Here is a 25,172-nt window from a genome sequence, read left to right on the forward strand (position 1 = left end):
GCGCAGTGCAGGCTCAGAAACTAGGGGTACTCTACAATAAAGCCGATGACTTAATTGAGCTGTTTTAAATAAGGGAGATTAGAAAACGGTGTAGGGCCTAGTGGGCTTGAGGAATGACTCGTCGGCAACCTGTGGTTTTGGGGAAAAGTAACTGCCACCTATTGTTGAGATCACGCCTTTTGGATTTGTCGTACAAGAGCCTCTTTATGCATGTGCAAAGTAACTGAGTAGAAAGCACAGTAAATTTTGCTTCCCCCCCACTGTCTTAGATGAAACTGCGTTTGGAAGTATCGTATCCAGAGGTTTTTTCTTTTAGTGTTAAGACTAAGTTGGCCAGAGCACCTGTCTTGGGAACAGCAGGTGCTAGGTTCAAATCCAAACTGCACCTTTCCCTCAGATTATGGGAGAGTGGCTTTCTGATCTGAAACTCTTTCAATGGCCGATAGCATATGTTTGTCCTGATTTCCATTTTCCGAGCTGACTCTGGGTTTGGATGACATGGTCAGGCTTGAGACATGATCATCCAGACTCTAAAAGACCGCGTCCGGCTTGTCAGCATTTTCTGCATCCTGACATGCTGGTTTTTGTTGTGTATTATTTTTTCTTCTTTGATTTTTGTTATCGGGCAAATGTCTCTTACTGCGAATATCTGTGGCGCTGTGGCTTAGCTGGTCAAAACGCCTGTCTTGTAAACATGAGATCCTGGGCTCAAATCCCAGCAGCGCCTTAGTCCAGGTGGTGCGTGTGCTTGTTTTATAGAGCTCACCGGAATGAATTATAAAATTGTATAGCTTTGAGGCGTAATGAATAGTGCGACAAATAGAGTTAAACAACCTCTTTGCTTGCCATTTTAAGACTTGCTGTCTTTTTTTGGTCTCTGTGTGCAAAAACGTCTTGCCTCCTATTCAGCGTTGGCGCTGTGGCTTAGTTGGTCAAAGCGCCTGTCTAGTAAACAGGAGATCCTGGATTCAAATCCCAGCAGTGCCTAATGTACAGGTTTTGTGTTTGCTTTTGTTAAGAGTAACGAGTGTTTACGCAGCGGGATGTTTAGCAGTCGGTTTCTTAACAACACTCAAATCCTTAAGAACGCTGCTCGTTCAAGAAGGCTTTGGACGATGCCTTTATATAGCATAGTGTGGTAATGCCTAACCAATTGGACTTTAATATTTCAAGTCCAGACATTCCCACATGCAGCGCTGCCGTTGTTAGTTTTTTTTTTTTTTTGGAATTAAACATTTAACCTGTGTCAAGGTCGTTTGCCGCTGTGGCTTAGTTGGTCAAAGTGCCTGTCTAGTAAACAGGAGATCCTGGCTTTGAATTCCAGCAGTGCCTTGTCCGCAGTTGGCTGTTCTTTCATGGGCCAGAGAGTACTAAAAAGTGCTTTCTGTCCGACAGTTCTAGAGGAAGCAGAGCACTTAGGCTCTGTGGCGCAATGGATAGCGCATTGGACTTCTAGGCTGTGAGCTGAGCCATTCAAAGGTTGTGGGTTCGAGTCCCACCAGAGTCGCAAGCTTTGCTCTTTTTCTTCACTGACTTAAGGTGTGGTGCGTTTCTAACATTTTAGGCATCTGTCCATCCCGTTTTGCTTCTTTCTTTCATTGCGCAGTGCAGGCTCAGATACTAGGGGTACTCTACAATAAAGCCGATGACTTAATTGAGCTGTTTTAAATAAGGGAGATTAGAAAACGGTGTAGGGCCTAGTGGGCTTGAGGAATGACTCGTCGGCAACCTGTGGTTTTGGGGAAAAGTAACTGCCACCTATTGTTGAGATCACGCCTTTTGGATTTGTCGTACAAGAGCCTCTTTATGCATGTGCAAAGTAACTGAGTAGAAAGCACAGTAAATTTTGCTTCCCCCCCACTGTCTTAGATGAAACTGTGTTTGGAAGTATCGTATCCAGAGGTTTTTTCTTTTAGTGTTAAGACTAAGTTGGCCAGAGCACCTGTCTTGGGAACAGCAGGTGCTAGGTTCAAATCCAAACTGCACCTTTCCCTCAGATTATGGGAGAGTGGCTTTCTGATCTGAAACTCTTTCAATGGCTGATAGCATATGTTTGTCCTGATTTCCATTTTCCGAGCTGACTCTGGGTTTGGATGACATGGTCAGGCTTGAGACATGATCATCCAGACTCTAAAAGACCGCGTCCGGCTTGTCAGCATTTGCTGCATCCTGACATGCTGGTTTTTGTTGTGTATTATTTTTTCTTCTTCGATTTTTGTTATCGGGCAAATGTCTCTTACTGCGAAATTTCTGTGGCGCTGTGGCTTAGCTGGTCAAAGCGCCTGTCTTGTAAACAGGAGATCCTGGGCTCAAATCCCAGCAGCGCCTTAGTCCAGGTGGTGCGTGTGCTTGTTTTATAGAGCTCACCGGAATGAATTATAAAATTGTATAGCTTTGAGGCATAATGAATAGTGCGACAAATAGAGTTAAACAACCTCTTTGCTTGCCATTTTAAGACTTGCTGTCTTTTTTTGGTCTCTGTGTGCAAAAACGTCTTGCCTCCTATTCAGCGTTGGCGCTGTGGCTTAGTTGGTCAAAGTGCCTGTCTAGTAAACAGGAGATCCTGGGTTCAAATCCCAGCAGTGCCTAATGTACAGGTTTTCTGTTTGCTTTTGTTAAGAGTAACGAGTGTTTACGCAGCGGGATGTTTAGCAGTCGGTTTTTTAACAACACTCAAATCCTTAAGAACGCTGCTCGTTCAAGAGGGCTTTGGACGATGCCTTTATATAGCATAGTGTGGTAATGCCTAACCAATTGGACTTTAATATTTCAAGTCCAGACATTCCCACATGCAGCTCTACCGTTGTTAGTTTTTTTTTTTTTGGAATTAAACATTTAGCTTGTGTCAAGGTCGTTTGGCGCTGTGGCTTAGTTGGTCAAAGTGCCTGTCTAGTAAACAGGAGATCCTGGCTTTGAATTCCAGCAGTGCCTTGTCCGCAGTTGGCTGTTCTTTCATGGGCCAGAGAGTACTAAAAAGTGCTTTCTGTGTGACAGTTCTAGAGGAAGCAGAGCACTTAGGCTCTGTGGCGCAATGGATAGCGCATTGGACTTCTAAGCTGTGAGCTGAGCCATTCAAAGGTTGTGGGTTCAAGTCCCACCAGAGTCGCAAGCTTTGCTCTTTTTCTTCACTGACTTAAGGTGTGGTGCGTTTCTAATATTTTAGGCATCTGTCCATCCCGTTTTGCTTCTTTCTTTCATTGCGCAGTGCAGGCTCAGATACTAGGGGTACTCTACAATAAAGCCGATGACTTAATTGAGCTGTTTTAAATAAGGGAGATTAGAAAACGGTGTAGGGCCTAGTGGGCTTGAGGAATGACTCGTCGGCAACCTGTGGTTTTGGGGAAAAGTAACTGCCACCTATTGTTGAGATCACGCCTTTTGGATTTGTCGTACAAGAGCCTCTTTATGCATGTGCAAAGTAACTGAGTAGAAAGCACAGTAAATTTTGCTTCCCCCCACTGTCTTAGATGAAACTGCGTTTGGAAGTATCGTATCCAGAGGTTTTTTCTTTTAGTGTTAAGACTAAGTTGGCCAGAGCACATGTCTTGGGAACAGCAGGTGCTAGGTTCAAATCCAAACTGCACCTTTCCCTCAGATTATGGGAGAGTGGCTTTCTTTTTTTTTTTTTTTTTTTTTAACACTTTTATTGTTTCAGAAAGGTGTGATACATTCTTACTGTATTTGTAACCAAATACCAATCAAAGAACTCCCGCCCCATCCCGACGTTCAAAATAAAAATTAAAAATTAAAAAAAGAAAGGAATAGAATAAAAAAATGCATTCTCATGCGAGGAAAGTAATACAAAAACAAATAAATAAAAATAAAGATTAACTAAAATAAACTTAAAGATAAAAATAAAAAGGGCAATTTTGTTAAAAATTAAAAATATATAAAAAATAAATACCATTAAAAAATTGACATTTCAACATATACATTCCAGTGAAAGTATATTAAAGTTAGTCATTACAAACACAGTGTATTTTAACAGTCACATTGTTTGGGATTACTAAACAGTCAGTGCACTGTTATTTAAAAAATAAAGGAAGAAGTCCCAAATCTTGTAGAATATGTGCATTTTTTGTTTGATTGAATAAGTCAACCTTTCCATTGCTATACAGGAAGACATTTCCTTAATCCAGAGTGACAAAGATGGAGCATGAGTACTTTTCCAGTGAATGGCAATCAGGCGCTTCGCATGTAATAGACACAGATTTATAAACTTCTGTTCATATGACTTCAGCGATAAGGCAGGTGGGAAAAGACCAAGGATACAGATTTTAGGGCAAACAGGGATTTCTTTACCAATAGTTTTAGAGATTACACCAATTATTTCTTTCCAAAAGAATTGCAAGTGCTCACATTGCCAAACACAATGGAACAGTGTGCCCTTGTAAGTCAAACATTTTCCACAAATGTCCAGAATATTTCTATTAAATTTATTTAACATTTCTGGTGTTATATATGTTCTCATTACCCAATTATATTGGATTAATTTAAAACGGGTATTGATTGATAATGTTTGCGCTTGAAGACAACTTTCTTCCCATTCATTTTCTGTAATATCTTTTGAAAGTTTTGAAAGTCTTCAATCCAAGCCAGTCTTTTATGATTTGTAGATTCTTTGGAAGCATTAACAAATTTGCTATATAGTGTAGAAATTTTGTATTTGGCACTGGGATCTTTAACTGCAATTTCTTCTAAACTACTTAGGGTCGGACACTGATATGAATGATTTTTAGATCTTATAAAATTACGGATCTGAAGATACTTAAAAAAATGAGACTGAGGAATTTTATATCTTTCCTTAAAGGTTTCAAAGGACATCAATATATTATCTTCATAAAGATCTGATATCTTTTGCAAGCCTTTCTGGAACCACAGCTTAAAACCCTTGTCTGATTTCCCTGGTACGAATAATGCATTACCCCAAATGGGAGAGAATTTAGAAAGTACCGGGGTTTCTCCCAGCTCAACCTGTGACTCATGCCATGATAAAATAGTGGCTCTCACAAATGGGTTAGATGTATTTTGTTTGAGTTTCTTTAAAGAATCAGAGTATAAATATGTGTCAAGACTCAAATTGCCTGTACATTTTCTTTCAATCTGTATCCATGGAATGCTAGGTGAGCCAGCAAACCAATAACATGCAGATCTTAGCTGAGCTGCCTTAAAATACCAAAAAAGATTAGGGAGTCGCAGCCCGCCTCGTTCATAAGGAAGATACAGGAGTGATAAGCAAAGCCTTGAGCGTCTATTATTCCAAATAAATTTAATAAATGCATATTTGAGAAAAAGGAAGGAGGAGGGGTCAGGGGGATTGACTGAAACAAATATAGAAATTTAGGGAGAATATTCATTTTAATGGTATTCACCCTTCCAATAGTAGTGAGAGGAAGAGACATCCATCTGTTCAAACTTTCGTTTACCTGAGTTATCAGAGGAGTATAATTGGCTGAGATAAGATTTTTTACCTGTGGAGTAACTTTGATTCCCAAATATCTAAATCCGTCTACAGAAGTTTCATAAGGGTGTTGTATTACTGGATTTTGTCTCTCCTGTTCATTAAGAAAAAGGATAGATGACTTTGAATAGTTAACTTTATAACCTGAAAATTTTCCAAATTTATTAATCAATTTGTTAAGATTTGGTATTGAATCTTTAAGTTTTGTTAAAAATAAAACAATATCGTCTGCGTATAGAGATATCCGATGCTCTACACCTGCAATTTCAATTCCCTTTATAGATGGGTGAGTTCTAATTGCTATTGCCAAAGGTTCCAAAGTCATTACAAATAATAAAGGAGAAAGTGGACAGCCTTGACGTGTGCCACGATATAGATTAAATGGTTTGGAGATTAAGTTATTGGTAATTACTTCTGCAGTTGGACTTTGATACAAGGTCTTCACCCACTGGCAAAAATTCTGTCCACATCCAAAACGGCTGAGTATGTCAAATAAATAGGACCATTCGACTCTGTCAAATGCTTTTTCTGCATCTAACGATAAAATGCCTGTATCTTTAGAGCCATCCATCTCATGAACGATATTTAGTACTCGCCTGATGTTATGAAAGGCCTGTCTGTTTCAAACAAAGCCATTTTGGTCCATTCCTATTAGGGACGGTAGATGAGCTTCCAATCGAAGGGCTAAAATCTTGGCATCGAAGTTCATTAACGAAATTGGCCTATATGATTCACATCTGTCTAAGGGTTTATGGGGTTTAGGAATGAGTGTTACTAATGCAGCTCTTAGAGAAGGAGGAAGACAGCCCTCCAACATCGACTCTTCATACATTTCCAACAAAGGAACTGCTAATTTATCTTTAAAGGCTTTATATATATATCAATTGGTATCTGTCTAGTCCAGCTGTTTTACCACTTTTCATATTCACCATAGCATTTAAAATTTCTTTACTAGTTAGAGGTTTCTCCAGTTCTTTTTTGGCTTCAATGCTTATAGAAGGAATCAAAAGATCATCTAAAAATAAAGTTTGGTCCATGCTGCATTCTGATGATTCTGTACTGTATAGCGTTTGGAAGAATTTGGAAAAAAGTTTCATTAATCTCATCTGGGTCTGAAGTCAGATTACCAGCTGTTGTATAAATATTATGTATAGCTTTACTTGATTGTAATTGTTTTATCTGCCAAGACAAAAGTCTACTTGCCTTTTCTCCATACTCATAAAATGTTTGTTTAAGACAGATTAAACTGGCTTCAGCTTTTGTTGCAGATATTTCATTATATTTTGCTCTTAGAATAAGCAGTTCCTGTTTAAGTATGTTGGAATTTGACAAATCTGAATATATATCTTCTTCTAATTTCTGAATTCTTTCTTCTAAATTTTGTAATTCCATTTTCCTTTTTCTATTGACAGAGCATGTGTAGCTCATCATTTGGCCCCTTATATAAGCCTTAAAGGCTTCCCATCTTATAGATGCAGATGTTTTTTTCAGATTAGTTTTAAAAAATAAATCAATTTGAGTACCAATGAACTCCATAAATTTTGGATCATGAAGCCATTTTGGATGAAATCTCCATCTACAAGGCCCTTTTATAATTTTGTCACGAATAAATGAATGTTCAGAGGGATCCAAGTGCGAGTTAAACAAAATAATATTTATTGACAAAGTCAAACAAAAATCAAGTAATGAAGGGTGCTAGTGCTAGGAGAGATCGGGCAGGAATCAGACGGGAAACAGGGTCCAGAAATTAGTCCTCAGATCCTAAGCACACAGACAGAACAGCACACCATAAGCACACATAACGAACTGACAAAGACACACAGAAAACGTGGCCCATATATAGACCCGAATATGAGCCTCAGCTGGCGAGCTCATCAAGCCAGCTGAGTGCCGTCATCACACGTGATCAAAACAAATACACGAGGAGAACAAAAACAAACCAACGTGATCAAACAGACACTCCGGAAAAGCGCACAAACCTGCAACCGTGACATTACCCCTCTCTCAAGAGCACCTCCTGGGGGGGTACCGGAGTGGGCGGGTTAATCGCCGTATGAAAAACGGGCTTTAATTTAGAAACGTGAAACACGGGATGTATTCTCCTGTACGCTGGAGGAAGTTTAAGGCGGACTGCCACCGGACTAATGATCTTGATGACAGTGAATGGGCCAATAAATTTAGGTGCAAGTTTATTACATACGGAACGCAAGGGAATATTCTTAGTTGAAAGCCACACTTTTTGACCAACGACGTAAACGGGAGGCTTCGACCGGTGGCGATCGGCTTTAGCCTTGGTGCGCGCACCCACTTGGAGGAGGGTCTGTCTGGCCCTGTTCCAAGTGCGTCGACACCCCTGGATAAAGGCGTGGGCGGAGGGAACCGCGACTTCGGATTCCAGAATGGGAAAAGCTGGTGGCTGGTAACCTAAGCTACACTGAAATGGAGAAAGGCCCGTAGCCGATACTGGTAATGAATTGTGTGCGTACTCCACCCATGGGAGCTGCTGACTCCAAGAGGAGGGATTCTGGGAAACCAAACAACGTAACATGCGCTCGAGATCTTGATTGGCTCTTTCGGTTTGTCCGTTACTCTGAGGATGAAAACCAGAAGAAAGACTTACAGTCGCTCCCAATAAATGACAGAATTCTCTCCAGAATTTAGAGACAAATTGAGGCCCACTGTCAGAAACCACATCCGTCGGGAGGCCATGAATGCGAAAGACGTGATTAATGACAGCATCCGCTGTCTCTCTGGCTGAGGGTAATTTGGGCAGAGGAATAAAATGAGTAGCCTTCAAGAACCGGTCCACAACGGTCAAAACAGCCGTATTGCCACCAGATGGCGGGAGACCGGTAAAGAAATCTAGCGAAATGTGCGACCAGGGTCTCGAAGGCACTGACAGCGGCTGAAGGAGTCCAGCAGGGGGGCGATTAAAAGTCTTAGAAACAGCACAAATAGAACAGGCCAAAACAAACTCGTGTATGTCCCGTGCCATAGCTGGCCACCAGAATCGCTGTTTAACTAAGAATAATGTACGACTCACCCCTGGATGACAAGCCACTTTGGAGGAATGTCCCCATCAAATGACGTCAGACCGAATCCCCTCCGGCACAAACAATCGACTAGGTGGGCATCCGACCGGGGGCGTTACCCCGTCCAGGGCTGTGCGAACCCTGGTCTCGATTTCCCATGTCACTGCAGAAATACAAATCCTCTGGGGAACGATGGGCTCAAGAGACGTATTGCGCTCGGAAGAATCAAAAAGACGGGATAACGCGTCGGGCTTGATGTTTTTGGAACCCGGCCGATAAGAGATGGTAAAGTCGAAACGTCCGAAAAATAATGCCCACCGAGCCTGCCTGGAAATGAGTCGTTTGGCGGACCTGATGTATTCGAGGTTCTTATGATTGGTCCAAACGATAAAGGGAACCCCCGAACCCTCCAACCAATGACGCCACTCCTCCAAAGCAAGTTTGACAGCCAACAACTCCCTATTACCAATGTCGTAGTTTCGTTCTGCGGGAGATAATCGGTGAGAGAAAAATGCGCACGGATGAATTCTGTCATCCGAGGCGGCGCGCTGGGACAGGATAGCGCCCACCCCCACCTCTGACGCGTCAACCTCCACCACAAACTGCTGGGAGGGATCAGGTGTCACTTAAATGGGAGCTGAAACAAAGCGGCTCTTTAGATTGGAGAATGCAGCCTGCGCTGCGCTCGACCACCTGAAGGGAGTTTTGGAGGAGGTCAAGGACGTCAGAGGGGCGGCGAGCTGGCTGAAATTGCGAATAAAACGCCGGTAAAAATTGGCGAAGCCCAGAAATCTCAACAGGGCCTTACGAGACTCCGGAATTGGCCAATTTACCACAGCCTGAACCTTCTCTGGATCCATGCGCACCCCCTCGACTGACACAATGTGTCCTAGAAAGGGAACAGACTGTGCATGGAACACGCATTTCTCCGCCTTGACAAAAAGCCCATTCTCTAGCAGCCGCTGAAGCACTCGCCTGACGTGCTGCACATGTCCCTGGAGAGAACGAGAAAAAATCAGAATGTCATCCAGGTAGACATAAATAAACTGATCTATCATGTCTCGCAACACGTCATTTACGAGTGCTTGGAAAATTGCAGGAGCGCTAGAAAGCCCAAAAGGAAGAACACAATATTCAAATTGCCCCCTGGGGGTCAAAAACACAGTTTTCCACTCATGACCCTGCTTCATGCGAACCAAATGATATGCGTTACGAAGATCTAATTTCGTGAAAAACAAAGCCCCCTGCAGACGCTCGAACGCTGAAGACATCAGCGGCAAAGGATACGTATTCTTCACCGTGATGATGTTCAGCCCTCGATAGTCAATGCAGGGTCTAAGAGACCCATCCTTCTTTTTCACGAAAAAGAACCCTGCCCCCGCCGGTGAAGAAGAGGGCCGTATGATCTTGGCCGCTAGAGAATCAGAAATATATTTCTCCATGGCCTCCCTCTCAGGAATAGAAAGAGAGTATAACTTGCCTTTGGGCGGAGACGTACCTGGCAATAAATCTATTGCACAGTCATAGGGACGGTGAGGAGGCAGAGAAGCAGCTCGAGACTTACTGAACACTCTCTTCAGGTCGGGGTACTCACTGGGCACGTTTGACAGGTCCATGCGCTCCTCCTGAAACACAGAACAAGAAACAGCAGAACGAGCAGACAAAAGACAAGACTGATGACAGTTCTCACTCCACGAAAATATAGTATTAAGACCCCAGTTAATATGAGGCTTATGGAGAATCAACCAAGGATGACCTAAAACTACCGGTGTGTTGGAACAGTCTGTTAAAAAAAATGAAATGTTTTCAACATGATTTCCAGACGTGATCAGTTTTATGGGTTTAGTGGAGTGAGTGATTGTGGGAAGGGAAAGTCCGCTGAGTGCGCGTACAATGGGTTGTGCAATGGGTTGTGCCAGAGCTATAACCGGAAGTTTAAAACTGAAAGCAAAACTGGAGTCTATGAAATTTCCCTCCGCCCCGGAATCGACAAGGGCGTGGGTGTTCTGACTTCCGGAACCCCATGTTATGGTGACAGGTAGTAATGTGGCCGCCGCAGAGGATTTGTCCAAACTGATTTCACCCATCCGTAACCTCTTACCTACTGATGGGTGTTGTCTTTTACGGGACAGGAAGCCACCGGATGCCCCGCCCCCCCACAGTAAAGGCAGAGTCCCTCAGTTCTCCGACGGCGCTTCTCCTGCACGGACAGGCGGGATCTGCCCACCTGCATGGGCTCCCGGTCAGCGCTACTCATCTCCGGCGCCACCGCCGAGACCGGAAGCTCAGGAACAGGATCCGGAAATCTGCCATGCCTCAAGCGACTCTCACTCTCTCGAAATCTGTGATGCACTCGCTGGATCCATGGTGAAGGTCAGTTCGTTCTGTCACGAATAAATGAATGTTCAGAGGGATCCAAGTGCGAGTTAAACAAAATAATATTTATTGACAAAGTCAAACAAAAATCAAGTAATGAATGGTGCTAGTGCTAGGAGAGATCGGGCAGGAATCAGACGGGAAACAGGGTCCAGAAATTAGTCCTCAGATCCTAAGCACACAGACAGAACAGCACACCATAAGCACACATAACGAACTGACAAAGACACACAGAAAACGTGGCCCATATATAGACCCGAATATGAGCCTCAGCTGGCGAGCTCATCAAGCCAGCTGAGTGCCTTCATCACACGTGATCAAAACAAATACACGAGGAGAACAAAAACAAACCAATGTGATCAAACAGACACTCCGGAAAAGCGCACAAACCTGCAACCGTGACAAATTTTTGAAACATTTTATACAAGTTTTATTGGACCATGGTCTGAAATTACGATAGACTCATAGGAGCAGTCAACAATTTGATGGAATAAATTATTGGAGATTAAAAAATAGTCTATTCGTGAATATGATTTTAATGATGAACTACAACATGAATATTCAGTTTTGTTTGGATATTTTCTCCTCCATGGATCACATAAATCAAGTTCCTCTATAAAACTATTAAGTTTTTTCCTACTTTGTGTGAGAGCCATCTCTTTACTATTGTATCGATCTAAATGTGGGTTTAATGTCACATTAAAATCTCCTCCTATAATTAAATAGCCAGGTTGAGAGGCCAAGATTAAGAACAAGTTCTCAAAAAATTCTGGACTGTCAGAGTTGGGTCCATACACATTTACAAGGGTAATATTATTATCTATAAGAAAGCCTTGAACAATTAAATATCTGCCGAATTTATCTGCAATCACTTTTGACACTTTAAAGGGAATGGCTTTGTGTATCAGAATTAATACACCCCTTGAGTTAGATGCATATGAAGCAGAGATTACTTCACCTGGCCATCTTCTACGTACTTTTAGTAATTCATTAGACAAAAGATGGGTTTCTTGTAGAAATACAATAGATGTTTTAAATGTTTTAAGTCTAGTCATGACTTGTTTTAACTTTGAAAGTTTACCCAACCCCCTAACATTCCAGGATATAAATGTTAACTGAGATTCACTTGACATACTTTTTTATTATTCAATATTACATGTCCATATGTCCATAATCATAATGCAAAAAATTAATAAAATAAATAAATACAAAAAAAGAGAAAAAAAATTGCCCATTAAAGAAAAAGAAAAAAGAAAAGGAAAAAAAAACAAGGGAAAAAAGGGAAAAGAAAAACCTTAACAAACCCGTGTTTACCCCATTTGATCAGAACCAGCCGATATCTATCTCTTTCCCATCAAATTGCAAAGATTCTTCAACAGGCCTGGATGGTCGTATTACTAGGAACACATCCTTGGCTAGCAATAAAAGAGTCATTGGACATTGCCCTACCCACAGACAACCTAATGAAATAGAACATCAAGAATAATCAAACATTTTCTTCAAACAATCATTGAACTGACTTGCATTTAAATATAGGCCTATTTGTTTTTAACCGGCCATTATACAGTAGGTGAATAATTGTCACGTTACGTGTTCGCGGTTAATTACCTTGATTTATGATAATAGCTTTGAAAAATAAAACAGTTGAACATTCAGCCAACTATTTGAAATTTGTCTTTACTCTCCTGATGTTTCTCCGAATTCTTCAATACACTTCTGTACATCCTCTGGCGTCTCACAGATCCTCCACTGGCCTTTACGCATGAAGCTCAGTTTGGCAGAATACATAAATCTGTACGGAATGTTCAGTACCTGGAGTCGTTTCTTCACATCATCGAATTGCTTTCGTTGTTTCCTCACCGCTACAGAGAAGTCCGGGAAAAACATCACCTTGTGCTCCTGAAATTTCACAATTTCCATCTCTCTGGCAGCCTGTATCACTCTCTGTCGGTCACGAAAGTTGAGGAATTTCATGATCAGTATTCGCGGGTATTGCTGAGGCTTTGCCTGGAGCCTGCCGATTCTGTGCGCTCTTTCAATAATCACTGGAGTAGGGAAAGTAGATGCTCCAAACACATCAGTAAGCCACTTTTCTAGAAAGTTTGCCGCGTCCGTCCCTTCCGCTTTTTCGGGTAGGTTGACTAGCCGGAGATTGCAACGGCGACTACGGTTTTCTAAGTCATCCAGGTCCGCGCTGAGTGTTACAACTCGGCTTTCCAGAGTTTTCACAGTTTTTTGTAGCTTATCCACATTATCCTCGGTATCACTAATTCGATGTTCAGCCTCTGCTAATCTGCCGCCAAATTCGGAGATTTTTATTTTTAATTCCTTGAATAGCATTCAGAACGCCTTCAAATTGAGATGTGAAAAAGTGTTTCATGTCTGCGAGAGCCTTCATCACATCGTTTTCCTCGTTCGTTGTAGCTTCACTTGTTAGCTTGGCGCTACCGTTAGCTTCGTCACCGTCAGGACTTTCCTCTGGATTCTTCCTTGTATTTCTTCGATTTGCCATGGCGAAGCAATTTTTTTTTTGTTACCGGGGTTGAACTTGGAGGCTATTTCGTCAATTTAATATCTAAAAGTTTCTTAAAGTTTAAATTCTGGCTGTCTGTGGTAAGACCGTTGAGTTGCACGTCTGTCTAGCTCGTCGCCATGTTGGAACCCCCCCGAGAGTGGCTTTCTGATCTGAAACTCTTTCAATGGCCGATAGCATATGTTTGTCCTGATTTCCATTTTCCGAGTTGACTCTGGGTTTGGATGTAATGAAACTGGAGGTACCAAAAAACACTCAACACATGATTTAGGATAGATTAAATAAAAATAAATTCATGCACTTTTTGCTTTGATCTTGAGCAGAGGCCAGGTTACCGGTCAGGTTTGAGACATGATCATCCAGACTCTAAAAGACCGCGTCCGTAGGATAGATTAAATAAAAATAAATTCATACAAACTTGACGAATATTTTATGATTTAGGCAGAGCGACAGGTATTAAGTGTTACAATATTAATACACAGATGATCCCAAAGTAAATCCCAGGTAAATCCTGATTGGATGCCTGCATTACTCATCAATGGGTAAATAAAAGTTGTTGTGCTAGCTACCTCAAGGACGCTGTGGCTACTCAGGAGTCCTTATGTCAAGACCATCATGCCATTTCATTGACTCTTTAACTTTAAGGTATTGTTTTGCATTACTTATATCATGTAGGTAAAGTGTTGTTGTGATTATATCCTAAGTTCTTTATCTTCATTATTATCCCTAGACATTTGTTGGTTGCTTTTATTAATTGTTCTATGAGTTATATTCTATAATAAATAATTTGCATTCAGGCTATTTTGTTGGCTCATCTCTCTTGTATGTTGCGACTCAAACATGCAGCATATACTTGATATACTGAAGTAAACAAGTAACTTTAGAAAGAAAGTTAAAAATTTGATTTGGTATGCGAAATGTATTTTTTGCTGTATGGAACAGAACAAACACTCATTTGGGGGATGGTTGGTCTCTAGAACGACAAAGTCAGTTTGGGGGGGGGGTCTTTCTCTCGAACTAAGGGCCAGTAGAAATACATTCGGTCTTTGGAACAATCGCTGGCAAACGCTTGGATGCACTTACCGGGGGGTGTTGATTAAACCCAGGCCCAAACCCACCAAGCCATGACCGAAGAGAGACCACCTTTCCTGGCTTACCTGTCGGGACGTCCTGCACCTGGAGGTGCGTGCCCGAAGCCAATTGTCTCTGACCTGCCGTCGTGGTTTCGGCGAAGAAAAAGGGACTTTGTTTATTTTTGGCTTTTGCGGTTGAAAAAGCCCTGGCAAGGCTGGTGTGCGCTATGACCCTGGTGCAGGCGGGGAACCAGGGTCCAGAGGCATCAAACACTGCCCCAGGTAGGAGTGCCCGAGCCAGGGCAAGGCAGGTGCGCGCTATGACCCTGGTGCAGGTGGGGATCCAGGGTCCAGAGGCATCAAACGCTGCCTCAGGTAGGAGTGCTCAAGCCGGGGCAAGGCAGGTGTGCGCTATGACCCTGGTGCAGGCAGGTATCCAGGGTCCAGAGGCATCAAACGCTGCCCCAGGTAAAAGTGCCCAAGCCTGGGCAAGGCAGGTGCGCGCTATGTAGGGTTGGGTACCAAAACTCGGTGCCATAGTACCTTTGGAACCGGTATGCACTGGATCAAATCAGCATATGAATTTCTGTGCATAACTTCGGTGCTGCAACAAGAACGTAAAGCAGGTCGCGCACCGGAAGCGCCACTCGGCAACGCACAGCACCATGCATTTTATAATCAACAATCAACACAAATCAACGGCTCAAAAACACACGCAATATAGCCCATAGTCAGCGCAAACTTCTCATCTGGGTCTCTAATCCTTACCAGCACATGTAAGCTTTGTTAGAGTCATTTTGTCATTCCCAGTTCATAATAGTCCAAAAGGCGAATCTAATCATGGCAGTTTGTTCATGATTCAGGTTGCTAAAACAATTTTGCTCCTGTGTTTTGCCGGGCTTCTCTTTTTTTCCGCGTTTCACTCTCGCTTCACTCTTGCGCTTGTCCTTTTTTTCTGAATGGATAAGATGACGGGGACACTTCAATAATCACACACACGTTCGTTATATCAAATATAGCCGCGGACGCGAGCTCCCAAAAGAAAGCGAATACCGCTCACACTTTTAGACGGGCTCGTAAAACAACAACAGGACACGTCAGATTTTTCTTCTTCTTTTTTTTTTGAACTTTTATTGACAGCAGTCAACATAAATACTAACAGTAATAAGAACAGTCCTGAGATTGGGCCCGAGCATACAAATAAAGATATATATAATGACAATATAGATCTGAGGAAAAAATTAAAAATAAATAAATAAAAGTAAATAGAGAAACTTCAAGCAAAAATACAAACTTAGAGACATAAGTGACCTATCCAATGAGGCTTTGAACTGGTCACCATCTTCTTTCAAAGATTTGAGTCTTCAGCTGTATTTGTGCTGTCAACTGTTCCATTGAATATAACTGTCAGATTATTTTGTATCCACTGTGAAACCGTGGGTGGTTCAGGTTTAAACCAGTTAATTGTTATATTTTTTCTTCCAGCCATTAGCAGGAGATGTAGCAAAGTTTTCTGATCATGGGACAGATCCTCTGGAAATTTATCCAGTAAAAATGTTAAAGGGTCCCAAGAGAGATTCACTTTAAGGAGCTTTTCCACGATCCCCTTTACTTCAGTCCAAATGTGTTGAACAATAGGACAGTCCCAAAATATGTGCGTTTGATCCACAGTTTCTCCAGCACTTATTGCTGCCACAACTACCAGAACGGAAACACTTTAGTGGTGTCCTGAAAAATCGAATTTTAGACTTCCAATCAAACTCCGTCCACATTTGACTCCCCACTCCCTTATGGCAACCAGAACAAACATCTACCCAAGTATCATCATCCAATGTCACATTGAGTTCCATTTCCCATTGTTGTTTTATATGTTGTGTGTTATCCGACATATCAGTTTGCAATAAATTAAGGACACTTGTTTTTTCATTACGCCCTTGTTTTCAATCAGATGAATCAAGTGTTTTTCTATGTTTGTTGGTTCTCTTCTGAGCTGATCCCAATTCTTATGTTTTGTTAAATAGTCCCTTATTAGTAAATATCTGTAATGGTCCCCTGAGGGTAGATTAAACTTGTTTCTTACTTGGGAGAAAGATTTCATTACATTTCCCTCAAAGAGTTGGTTTACAGTAAAAAGCATTTTTCCGCCCACATCCCAAAGCCCCTGTGCATTAGAGATGGAAGAAACTCAATATTCTGACTTATGGACATGGCTCGTGAGAGGGCCACCAATCCTCTTGATTGTTTTTGTACCTGGTTCCAGATTTTTAGAGTGTTTTTAACCCATAAATTTTCTATCTTTATTTTCTTCTGTGTCTCTAGACCAACAAATGGGAGCCTAGATAGAGATATTCCAGGCATTGACACCTCCTCCATGGAGACCCATACTGTTTCTGGATCACGAATGATCCAGGCCACGATTGCTCTTATTTGGGCAGCCCAATAATACATTTTTATGTTAGGCAGCCCCAGACCACCATTACCCTTATCTGACATCAGAATTTTAAGGCGCATTCTTGGCCTTTTGTTCTGCCAAATAAATTTTGAAATGCACTTTTGTAATGATTTGAATGCAGATTGTGGTACAACAGCAGGAAGGCTTTGAAAAATGAACTATAATCTTGGTAGAACATTCATTCTAATACTTTCAATTCTTCCTAGGAGAGAAAGTGGAAGTATATCACTTCTATTCAAATCGGTTTTAATTTCCCTAAATAACTTTTCATGATTAGATGAAAACAACTGAGTGGTCTTAGGGGTAATTGTTACTCCCAGATATTTAAACCCCTGTGTGGAGTGTCTAAATGAGACCAAATTATCTAACTGTGATGGCCAGTTCCCAACAATCATTAATGCTTCAGATTTGTTTGTATTAACTTTATATCCCGATACAGTACTATACTCATTAAGGCTTTGGAGCAGGGCAGGGATGGTGGTAATTGGATTTTCCAAAAATAATAAAATATCATCAGCAAAAAGAGACAACTTATGGGGAGCATTGGTTTCGTCTCTTATTCCCTGTATAAGAGGATTGGATCTAATCAGTTCAGCCAGCGGCTCTATGCTAAGTGCAAATAAAGAGGGGGAGAGGACTTCACCCTGTCTAGTGCCGCGTCCCAGTGGGAAAAAATCAGAGCAGTGGCCATTAACCCTTACTCTTGACCTGGGGTCTTTATAAAATATTTGGATCCATTTGATAAAGGTGTCATTAAAACCCATATGTTTGAGAGTCTGCTGTAGAAAGGCCCAGTCCACTCTGTCAAACGCCTTCTCAGCATCTAAGCTGAGAAGCATTGATGGGATATTCCTTTTTTGCACTATTATTTAGAGATTTAAGGCTCTTCTGACATTATCTGTTCCTTGTCTCTGTGTAATGAAACCAGTCTGGTCAGGTTTTACAAGTTTTCTTATGTGGTTCTGAATTCTGTTTGCAATGATGGCCGTAAGTATTTTCAGATCAACACATAGAAGGCTGATGGGACGATAAGAGGTGCAGAGTGTTGCGTCTTTGCCCTCTTTATGGATGACACTAATAATGGCTTTAGACCATGACCGGGGGGAACACCTTCTGAAAGGGCATAATTGTAAACCTTATGCAAAATCGGCGTCAGCTCTTTTTCAAACATTTTGTAATATTCTCCAGGGAGTCCATCTACTCCTGGGGATTTGTTATTTTTAAGTTTCATAATGCTTTTTTAAATTTCTTCTTTTGTTATTGGGCTTGTTATTTGGTCAGCTTCCTCCTCGGTCAGTTTACTAAGATGAATTGATTTAAGGAAATTTTCAGTCTTTTCCATCTTATTTGGGCAGTCCTCTTCCCAATATAACTCCTGGTAATAGTTAGCAATACCTTTGTAATCTCCTTCGGTTGGTGCTTCATATCCCCCGATTTTGGGCACTTTATTTTATGCACCACTCTGCTTGATTGCGATTTACGCAGCTGAAATGCTAACAAACGACTAGCCCTATTACTAAATTCATAATATTTTTGGTTTGTAAATCTCAGCTGCCCCTCTGCTTTATAGGTTAACAAGTTGTTCAGTTGTTGTCTAGTCTCATTTAGTTTGTCCAGTAAATCATCCGTCCGAGTTGTCTGAAATTCTCTTTCCAATGTACTGATTTTGATTTTCTAATACTAATTGTTCTGCAATTCTCTCTTTTTTTAATCTGGAACAAATTGCAATAATATTGCCCCTTAGAACACATTTGGCTCCCTCCCATAAAACTGTTGGAGACACCCCATCCTTATCATTAAATTCAAGATAGTCAATAATGCTTTTTTGTAACTCCTGTTTAACAATTTCTTTATTTAATATAGATACATTGGCTCTCCAATATTTAAAATTATTATTTGGGCTCATCTTTAATTTCAAACATACTGGAGCATGGTCTGAGATGGTGATTGCTTCTATATTACATTCAGTGGCTCTAAAGGAATCTGTTCCCGACATCAGGAACATATCCAACCTTGAGTGGGCACAGTGAACCTGTGAGAAAAAAGTAAAATCTCTTTCCTTGCGATGTAAGCTGCGCCAGACATCAACCAAGCCTAATTCCCCCATCAGTGCTAAAAGAGCCAGAGACTTTTGGGATTTTGAACCTGAACCTGCAGGGAGCCTATCAACCGCTGCTCTCAAAACACAATTAAAGTCCCCGCCAATTAGAATAATCCCTTCTGCTTTATCTGCTATCAATGATGCCATCTTTTTGAAAAAAAAATTGGGTTGTCCTCATTTGGAGCATATAAATTAAGCAAAGTTATTTTAATGCCCCATATACTTCCAATTACCATCACATACCGCCCCTCTTTATCACAAAAATGTTTTTCATGACAAAAACAAATAGATTTATTGAAAAGAATTGCGACACCCCTCTTTTTCCCATTGTGGTATGAGGAGCTATATTGCTGGTCAACCCATTCTCTCCTCAGCTTCAAATGTTCCTTTTCTGAAAGATGAGTCTCCTGAAGCATAGCTATAGCACAGTTAAATTTCTTTAATTGGTTGAATATTTTTTCCTCTTAATGGGGCTACACAGCCCTTTAACATTATAATTAACACAAATTAGATTGTTCATCTTGTACTATGAACTTATTCCTCATAGAGCAAAACGAAAAATGTTTTTTACATATTAGTAGGGATTGGCTTATTTTCAATCTCAGGACATAAAGAACATTAAGAACATAACAGAACAAAAGTGAACAGAACAATGTAGACTTCCACATACCAGACTGGATCAGTCAGTTATCAAACCTGAAAAATCCAGTTCCCGATGTTTCCTGGGCAGAGGATGGTGACTGGTCCTCCGTGGAAAACGAAACTAAACGTTTTGCGTCGCTGCGTCCGGTTCTTAGGGCAGTCTGTTGCACGCCAAGCCGTGGAAGGATGAAACTCCACTCGTTTTTAATCCCGCCCCGTCCAGCGTTAAAACGTATCAGTCTCAAACATGAGATGTACTCGGCAAAGAAACACTAAATGAAAAAAGAAAAAGAAAAGAAGAAACATCTCACTCCTTTGTGGTGAAAAAGGATTCAATCCCTGCGTATGAACGTGTTTGAGGGCCGCTCCATGCTTTCGCTCCCGCAGTGCTCCATCCGCGTTTGGACAGCTCCGCTTCCAGCCGCTCCCTCTCGTCCACGCGCACCTTCACCCCCATCTTCTCAAGTACAGGTTGAGCATCTGCCATCGTCGGAAAGATTTTCTCACCGTCTTCTAGGCCCACTCTCAGCTGTGCAGGAAAAATACACCTGGCTCTGATGTTCTTCGTTCGCAGCTGCTTAACTGCGTCATGCACAAGCGATCTTTTCTTCTGCAATTCGGGTGAGAAGTCGTGGTCCAAGTATATTTGTCCTTCTTTATACATCACTTTTTTTTTGCTCCCATGCTTTCCTTAGAATAGACTCTTTGACGGAGTAGTCCAGAAACTTCACAATCAGGGATTGCGGGGCAGCGTCTGGGTTTTTAGGTCTGGCAGTAAGTGCTCTGTGGGCTCACTCGATGCTAATGCTCATCTCTGGAGGTAGTTGAAGGACAGATTTAAGAATCTCTTGTACGAAAAGTTTTACATCTGTTCCTTCACTTCCCTCTGGCACACGGTAAATTCTCAGGTTGTTTCTCCGTAGTCTGTTCTACATGTCCTCGCAGCGCCCAGTCAGGTGCATGTCGCGCTGCAACAGGTGTCGGATGGCCTGCTCATGGCGCTTCACAGTATCCTCGTTAGCGCTAATACGGTCCTCCGCCTCCGAGGTTCTCTTTTCCAAATTTGTCACGTCATCTTTTAGTCCTTTAAAAGCCGTTTCTAATCTCGTTAAGGAGAGCTGAGTTTGCGTTTGTCCCTCTTGGTTATCTTTCCTCATTTTCTCGAGTTCCTCCAATATTCTTGACCCAGAGTCATGCGGGCTAGCATCTGCAACCGCCGGTGAACACGAGGCTTGTTTCAGAGTCAACTGTTTCAAGTTGTCCCCCTTGTCCTTAAGTTGTTCCTGTTTTTGCGATCCCTTACCTCTCAGGGATGATGCCATTTTGAACGGAGCAATTTCTTCAAGCTACTACTAGCCACATGACGTCACCGGAAGTTCCACCCAAATCTTTTATAGTAGAGCTAAAACTAACTTTGTATCCCTCTAATTGTAAATTGAGTTGCGAGATCTGCTGTGTGCAAGATTTAGGCCCAATAAGTAATAATTCTGTTTTGTCGGAGTTTAAGAGAAAAAAATTGTTGCTCATCCAGTCTTTGATGTCTTTGATACACTCAGTTAGTTTAGAAAGTTTAGACGTCTCGTCAGGTATAGTTGAAATATATAATTGAGTATCATCTGCATAGCAGTGAAAGCTGATCCCATGTCTTCTAATAATGTCTCCCAGAGGTAGCATGTAAATTGTAAACAGTAAAGGGCCTAAATCTGATCCTTGAGGCACCCCATACTTTACTGGGCTGACTTGTGAAGGCTGTCCATTAATATTCACAAACTGGTAGCGGTCAGTTAGGTATGACATAAACCATTGTAGAGCCTGTCCCTGGACACCTGTAGACTTTAAGCGATTTATGAGGATATTGTGGTCAATGGTGTCAAATGCCGCACTAAGATCGAGTAAAACTAATAGCGAGACGCACCCTCGGTCAGCAGCTAAGAGTAAATCATTAGTTATTTTCACTAAGGCGGTTTCTGTACTGTGGTGAGCCCTGAAACCTGACTGAAACACTTCAAAAATATTGTTCGTCTGCAGAAAAGAGCATAATTGAGTGGAAACAACTTTTTCTAGTATTTTAGACATAAATGGAAGATTTGAAATAGGCCTATAGTTAGCTAAGTTGTTGGTGTCTAGTTGCGGTTTCTTAATAATAGGCTTAATAACAGCTAGCTTGTAAGAGTTTGGAACATGGCCTATAGATAAAGAAGAGTTGATAATGTTAAGAAGAGGTTCTCCTATAGCAGGTAGCAGCTCTTTCAGTAATTTTGTTGGAATTGAGTCCAGCATACACGTAGCTGGTTTAGAGCTATTTATAATTTTTACTAACCCTTCGTGTTCTATGATTTTGAAGCAGTGTAGGTTATTATTATGATTCAATGAAATATTTACAGGATTTGGAGTATAAGCCAGTGCAGAAAGTTTGGCATCTCCTATTTTCCGTCTAAAGCCTTCTATTTTATCACTGAAAAAATTCATGAAGTCATCACTACTAGTTTGCGGTGGAGTAGTTTGTTCCAAGGATGACCGATTATTTGCTAATTTAGAGATGGTGTTAAATAAAAATCTAGGATTGTTATGATTATTTTCTATCAGTTTGCGCAGGTGCTCAGTCCTGGCAGATTTTAGAGCCCTCCTATAGCTGGACATACTGTTTTTGTACGCAATTCTAAAGACCTCTAAATTAGTTTTTTTCCATTTACGTTGCTGTACGGGCGCGGGTTGCTGTTTTGAGCGCACGAGTATGACTATTATACCATGGTATAGTTTTAATCTCTCTAGCCTTTTTTAATTTGATGGGTGCCACAGTATTTAGTGTGCTAGTAAAGATGGCATCCATACTGCTGGTTACTACATCAAGATCATTTGAGTTTGCGGGTGCATTACGAAATAGAGAGAGATCAGGTAAGTTATTTATAAATTCATCTTTAGTTGACGGAACAATAGTTCTACTAGGGCGGAGTATTGGAGCGGGTTTGCTGATTTCAGGTAAACACAGCTTATATAGTAAGAGGTAGTGATCTGTAATATCATCACTTTGTGGTATAATGTCTACGTCAATAACCTTGATTCCATAAGACAGAATTAGATCTAATGTATGCTTTAAGCGATGGGTTGGACCCACAACGTTTTGCTTTATCCCAAGTGAGTGTATTAAATCCATAAACGCGAGCCCTAATGTATCGTTAGTGTCACCTATGTGGATGTTAAAGTCACCTACAATTAGCATTTTATCAGTTTTGACTAGTAAGTCAGAAATAAAATCAGAAAATTATTTTAGAAAATTGACATAGGGTCCTGGGGGTCTATATATGGTGATTAAAGCGAGAGATAACATAGGTTTTTGCATAGTATCTGGAAGCTGAACATTAAGCGATAATACTTCAAAGGAGCTAAACATAAGTCCTTTTCTCTAATTAATATTAAGGAAATCACTAAAGATTGATGCAACTCCACCACCACGACCAGTTTGACGAGCCTCATGTTTATATAAGAATCCTGGAGGAGTTGCTTCATTTAAGCTAATATAGTCATTTTGTTTCAGCCAGGTTTCAGTGAGACAGAGTGCATTAAGATTGTTTTCTGTTATTATTTCATTAATGATAAGTGCTTTAGGTGCAAGTGACCAGGGGCCTCATGTATCAACGCTGCGTACGCACAAAAACTTTGCGTACGCCAGGTTTCACGCTCAGAATCGCTCACGTTTGGATTTACTAACAATGAACTGAACGTGGGAATGTGCACAGCTTCACGGCAGCTTTCTGGCAGGCGTACGCACATTTTTTGTGCGTGTCTGTTTTATTTCCATTGGCGACTCCTAGAGGCAGTTGTGTTAAATTCCTCTTTACAAAGTGGCTGAGCCTTGCAATGGCAGCTGTATGAGACGGGTTCAGCAGGTATATAAGGTTTCCATACCATACATTTGACCAGCTAAACATTAAAGCACAATTTGCAGCAGTCGCCTGTTTTCCCAATGTAATCTGAGCTATCTACCACACGCACATTGCTATAAAGACACTATCTGAAGATAAATTTGCATGCATGAATCAGAAACATTTCCATTCAATAAATGTGCAAATAAAATATGATACTTATTGATATGAACTTATTGATGATTCCTACTTGTCTTTCTCGCGATAAATAGTTGGCAAAATCTGATATGTAGTGGGGGAAAAAACAAGAAAGAGTTCATCAGACGCTGGATTCGAGCCAAGTTCATGCTCAAATGTATCAATTCATGATCACATGCGTCTTACGAGTAGCACCACTGAGACTGTTGAACGTTCTGCAACATTTTACAGATATAAACCACACTATTTCTTTTTTTAACGCACTCAGTGCGATGTTCAGACCCAACTGTGTTGACCGCATCAGCTAAACTCTCCCACTCTATTTTTTTCTTTTGTTGTTAATTCCGGAGAACAAACTTGCAAATAACACCGCTTTTCTCCGGTCTACCTCCGAAAGCAGCACCTCCAATTCACATTCTGTTCAAAGTTTCTCTTTTTGCTTGATTTTGCCATTGCTTTTTCGTTGGGTTTTGCCATTAGCATAGTCATTAGCATATTCATTCGGGGGAGGAGGCAGGGAGGGGTTTTGTGCTCGTGCATGTTGCGCTCAGTTTCACGTTCATTCAGAAGTACAAAAGAATATGCGTGAGATTCGGCGTACGCAGTGTTTCATACATCTGAATATTTTTCTGCATACGCACATTTACAGCTTTGTGCGTACGCAATGTTTTAGTAAGATTTCCACGCAAGTATTCGTACATGAGGCCCCTGATGTTTAGGAGACCAAGCCTTACGAAATTTGTATTTTCACTTTCTACTGGTTTTTCTGGTTTGATTCTTAATAGATTTTTTCTGGAGCACACAGTACGTTTATTTCTTAATCTAATAATACGAGGAAGAGACACAGTCTCTATAGGATTTGCAAGATATGCGTTACTGATGTTTAAGTGGGACGAACAAGAGTCTAGGTGGCTATAATGTGAATTTTGTGAATTTTTACCTGCTAGTCAGATGGTGCGAAGTAATCTGGAGATGTTGTCCGACAGGAGTTCAGCTCCGGCTCGACTGGGGTGCAGGCCGTCAGCACGGAAGAGCCTAGGACGCTCCCAGAAAAGATTCCAGTTATTAGCAAAGAGCAATTTCTGTTCTTTACACCATGTTATTAGCCATTCATTCAGAGCTAAAAGTCTACTGAACCTTTCATTTCCTCGGCGGTAGGTAGGAAGCAGCCCTGAAACGATGATCTGCGTGGCGGGCGAGGTGCGTCGAACCGCCTCGATCAGGCTCCTGAAGTCCTTCTTCAGGATCTCCGACTGCCTGAGCCCGGTATTGTTTGTCCCAATGTGGAGGACAACGGCACCAGGGCTCTCGGCAGCACCCAGGATGGTTGGAATCTGTGTAGAAATATTTCTCACACGGGCACCAGGAAAGCAGAAAGTACGTACTTTATTACCTTTTGAGGAGGCGGCACGGACGTGACGAACAATCGAGTCACCGATGA

General features: G+C 41.4%; 1 protein-coding gene, 1 long non-coding RNA gene and 4 other non-coding genes across 6 annotated transcripts in view; 4 read left to right on the forward strand and 2 right to left on the reverse strand.

The window, feature by feature from the left end:
- Nucleotides 1-25,172, reverse strand: part of LOC101886199 (uncharacterized) — an 883,799-nt gene that overhangs the window by 696,764 nt on the left and 161,863 nt on the right. The gene's annotated exons all lie outside the window — the stretch shown is intronic.
- The window catches only part of LOC148680967 (uncharacterized), a 663,035-nt gene that overhangs the window by 425,647 nt on the left and 212,216 nt on the right, over nt 1-25,172 (reverse strand). The gene's annotated exons all lie outside the window — the stretch shown is intronic.
- trnar-ucu (transfer RNA arginine (anticodon UCU)) lies at nt 1,419-1,507 on the forward strand. The gene is given in 2 exon segments: nt 1,419-1,455; nt 1,472-1,507. It is a non-coding gene; the product is annotated as a tRNA-Arg (tRNA).
- On the forward strand, nt 2,255-2,328 carry trnat-ugu (transfer RNA threonine (anticodon UGU)). Its single transcript has one exon. It is a non-coding gene; the product is annotated as a tRNA-Thr (tRNA).
- trnat-agu (transfer RNA threonine (anticodon AGU)) lies at nt 2,515-2,588 on the forward strand. The gene has a single exon. It is a non-coding gene; the product is annotated as a tRNA-Thr (tRNA).
- Nucleotides 3,018-3,106, forward strand: trnar-ucu (transfer RNA arginine (anticodon UCU)). Its single transcript is given in 2 exon segments — nt 3,018-3,054; nt 3,071-3,106. It is a non-coding gene; the product is annotated as a tRNA-Arg (tRNA).

Source organism: Danio rerio, chromosome 4 (genome assembly GCF_052040795.2).
Source record: "Danio rerio strain M-AB ecotype USA chromosome 4, GRCz13ab, whole genome shotgun sequence".
Classification (NCBI taxonomy): domain Eukaryota; kingdom Metazoa; phylum Chordata; class Actinopteri; order Cypriniformes; family Danionidae; genus Danio; species Danio rerio.